Source organism: Adiantum capillus-veneris, chromosome 24 (assembly GCF_014529385.1).
Source record: "Adiantum capillus-veneris isolate H3 chromosome 24, ASM1452938v2, whole genome shotgun sequence".
Lineage (NCBI taxonomy): Eukaryota > Viridiplantae > Streptophyta > Polypodiopsida > Polypodiales > Pteridaceae > Adiantum > Adiantum capillus-veneris.
In genome coordinates this window covers 47,538,189-47,542,064 of record NC_140954.1, presented here as the reverse complement: position 1 = coordinate 47,542,064, position 3,876 = coordinate 47,538,189, and the positions used below count along the sequence as shown (strand labels likewise).

At 44.1% G+C, this 3,876-nt stretch overlaps 1 long non-coding RNA gene across 5 annotated transcripts; it reads right to left on the bottom strand.

The window, feature by feature from the left end:
- Positions 1-285: 285 nt before the first annotated feature.
- Positions 286-2,087, bottom strand: LOC147426322 (uncharacterized). Of its 5 annotated transcripts, none has more exons than XR_015186139.1 (5): positions 1,588-2,087; positions 1,128-1,517; positions 656-808; positions 505-547; positions 286-405 (listed from the first exon to the last, which is right to left on the bottom strand). It is a non-coding gene; the product is annotated as an uncharacterized LOC147426322 (long non-coding RNA). The 5 variants fall into 5 exon arrangements; XR_015186140.1 differs by lacking the exon at positions 1,588-2,087 and having other exon boundaries at positions 1,128-1,197; positions 1,318-1,381; XR_015186142.1 differs by lacking the exon at positions 656-808 and having other exon boundaries at positions 505-591.
- Between the last annotated feature and the right edge of the window lie 1,789 nt (positions 2,088-3,876).

Below are 3,876 nucleotides of genomic sequence, written 5' to 3'. Positions count from 1 at the left end.
ACGTGACTGGGGGAGGGGCCGGAATTCTTGCCCACTTGTGTAATGCCCATATCAACATCTTGTGTAACGCCACATGCCTTCAAGGTGCAAGTCGTGATATCATGGAAATCAAGACATCCTCAATCAACCTAGGTTATGAAGCCTCTAAGTACATGTCATATCTACTCAAAGCAGTGAATATGTGCATATAGCAAGAGAAACGTGCACTTGAAAACCATATCATGACAACACATTCAAATGCAAACGACAATCAAATAAATTATTTTCCTTTCCTGCTGGACAATGGAGTGTAACATACGGCCTTTCCTTGCTGATGTAAACTAAAAATCCCAATGAAAATACAAACACCATCTTCCAAAGCCGTGCAAGCCAATCCATCAATGTGAACCAAAGCTGCTATGAAATCTAATATGGCATCAAAACTCACATTAGAAATAGAAGGTCTAAGAAACTTGCATACAAACAAAGCCAATGATTGAGCAGCTACTCCTTGGAGCTTCTCACCCCTTTTCATCCTTGAGATGATGCTGATGATAGCGGCGTGGAGCTTCACACACACATCCAGCTTGTCATCAAAGTTGTTAAATGATCCTAAGGCAACATGGCATTGAGGATGATCAATGGCAAGATGGTGACATCACTGTTTTTCACTCACCTATCAAAAGCTGGTCAGTAGACATTATCTTCGCTATCAAGTGGCTCAAAATTTGTGCGCGTGATGATTGTGATGAATTGTGTGCGCAATCACGCCACCAACAAAAAGGTCTCCACACAGCCCCAACTTGGTTCACATGTCCTGCCCCTAGCCCTGTATGGGCTACAATGTATTATTACTATTGAGTGGCGAGGTTGGGCCCAAAACCACATCTACAAACTCGTATAAAATTAGCATGCAATAATACTTTTCAAAGTACAAGCAAACCCGTCAAAAGTAATCACTACTTAAAATTACAACTAACAATAAATTCTAAGGCAAGCAAGCATACTAAATCATGTCCAAAAAGAACACATTGCATGATGATGGCAGAGAGATATGGCCAAAGAGAGAGATTGAAAGACAGTATGAAGATCTTATGCAGCTTCTAAAGACACACAAATACACTTTCATTAATGTCATACATTCATACCCTTAGGAAAACGATGGAAACTTGTTGCTTTTGAGAAATGCATACTGAAGTGTAGATGTGGACCTGCCATCTGCACATCATACTGCCAGGCTCTTGAACTTTGAAAGTTCACTGCTTTTGATATGCTTGATAGTTATCTTTAGCTCCATGATAGAGAACCCAAGAAGGAAAAGGCCGAGAAAATGCTTACTTGGAGAGTAGGCGCAGGAAGGGGATATCAATCATTAACAGCTGGGCGGAGCTTTGGAGGTGAGAGGGGGTTGGGGTCGCCTGTCTGTTGGCGACGCAGAGAGTGGACGTGTGCCTCCCCAACTTGTCAGCAAACCCAGTACCTGATTTGTTTATCTCAGTATTGACTTCTTTGTGAGGCTGCTTTCCAAGACGGTATGTCTGCAAAACACAATATTCCTTCAGCAGAGCGCATGGCTGAAAAACCGAGATAGAATATAAGCATAGTGACCTGCAGGTGGCTTGTTAGGTCCTATCGCAGCATTGTTGAGCACATTGAAGCAATGGGACTGCCTGCACTTCAAGTTGCATACAGCCACCAATCTTTTGATTGGACAGGGGAGAGCAGGGGAGAGAGAGAGAGAGAGAGAGAGAGAGAGAGAGAGAGAATGCCACAGGAGGACCTGCTCGTAGGAGCCTGTATCCCTCATCAACCTGCTATGCCATCATCGAGCCTACCTCTCTCAAGGCTATGCATGACTCCCTCTACCTCTCTGTCGCAAAGGCTGTGCAGATATGTGCGAGAAGAGAGAGAGAGAGAGAGAGAGAGAGAGAGAACCTTTCAAATTGGGGGTCGCAGAAGCGGAAAGAAAGAGAGAGAGAGAGAGAGAGAGGGAGAGAGCATTTCAAATTGAGGCTGGCAGAAGCCGTTCGAGCTGAATCCAAAGCTCTGTCGTGCGGCCGACTCGTGCCTGACTGACCCTCTTTCTTTCTCCCCCTCTTCATCATGCGTCCTCTCTCTCTCTCTCTCTCTATCTCTCTCCCTCTTTTGGAAGGTCGCAGCTTGCACCACGTGTAAAGAGTAATCCCCTCCGCCATATTATGTTAGTAGATAACGTTATTAATTTGTGACAAATCTTTCCTTTTCAGTTTCTCTTGAGTCCAAAGGATCTTTAAAGATTCTTATTAAAAAGACATGGATATAGACCCATTCAAGTAAGAAAGCATCTACTATGAATATTGCATGTGGTGTTCAAACGGGTGAGCTTGGATTTTATTTTTTTTTAGAGCAAAACTCACAATTGTGAGTGAATTATATTTATCAACTCAAATAATTACAAGATCTTGTCATGTTCGTGATGAGCCATGACATCATCCAGGGACCATAATTATAACGGTTATCAGGGCAGCCATCCCACCCAACTCGTCCCCTTATCCTTGATACAAAAGGTCCCTTATCTACATGTTCTTCTGAGATCTTTTAATTATCGATAGCCAAGATTTTCCCCCTTCCTAGGCGTGCCCTCTGCTATCAACAAAGCCCAAGTAGTCCTAAACCAATCCTCCAAGTGTTGCTTGCATCCGAGCGTCCATATTAGCACTTTGCTTTCTTGTATAATTTCTTCGAAGCTTGCCACCTCAAGACCTCCTTCAAACACACGGCGGTTCCTTGTCTGCCATACATTATGTAAGAAGACGTACGTGACGATTTGAGTGCTCATGAGGATGTCAGGATCACCTGAATTCTTCCCTCCAAGGAAGAGACCAGTCTTGTAAAAACTAATTTTCCATGTTCTTTGGACCTAGTTATATTTTTTCCATGCGAGGCCTTTGATAGTTGGGCGACCCATGAAGAGGTGAGCCAGATCTTCACTAGCCAACCTGCATCCCAAGCATCGATCTGACCCAATCCCTCTTTCCTGAATCTTCACCCCCGTCGGTAGAGCACCCCAAATTACCTTCACAAAAATACCTTCATGTGATGCGGAACCTTTGGCTTCCAGATGTTCTCCATTACTTGCTCCTACCTTTCCTCCGGCCATTGTTTTTCCCATATCTTGTTAAGGGGGCTATACCAATTCTTCTTATGCATCATTGTCTGGTAGATGTCTTTAGGATGGGGTTTCCAGAAGAGACTGCTTCCGGGCCATTTCCAGGCATTCAAGTCTAACTCCGAATCACAGATAGGCATCACTATATTGTCAAGCTCTTTCCTCACTTTGTGGACCAGCAAGACCTCCAAGCTATTTAGTTGGTACTGGGTAACTACAAGGTCAATGGTTTTCCAACTCTTGTTGTCACTGTCCCAGAAGTACCCCAGTCTATTCAGACCCTTATTATTCAGCTTCCGGGCTGTCTCTATCCAATAGGGAATTTGTGGCGGATCTACAACTTTGGAAAGCCAGGGGGACCAATGCAAAATGGAGTTCTTGAAGTATTTAGTTTTTTCCTCCCACTTTAAGACTCCTACTGTTCTATTGCATTTTCTTACCAATTCTCCTGTGCTACCCCCCAGTCTTAGGATAGTCCACGTCGGGGCTAACAGCTTGTCATGAAACTCCACCCCTCTCCACTTTCCCCCTTTCGAGCCAAGTTTAGCTGCTTCTATCATATCTTTAATCATGACAACCCAAACTTGATCCTGTTTAGCCAAGGAAACAACGAATTTGGCACAGCAAGCTTCTGCATGGTCCACAGGGTTGAGAATTCCGAGGCCTCTTTGGTTCACCGACCGAGCAACTGATTCCCAACGGGTCCATTGTCATGGCCTGGAAGATTTCGTGTTGTTTTTCCATAAAAT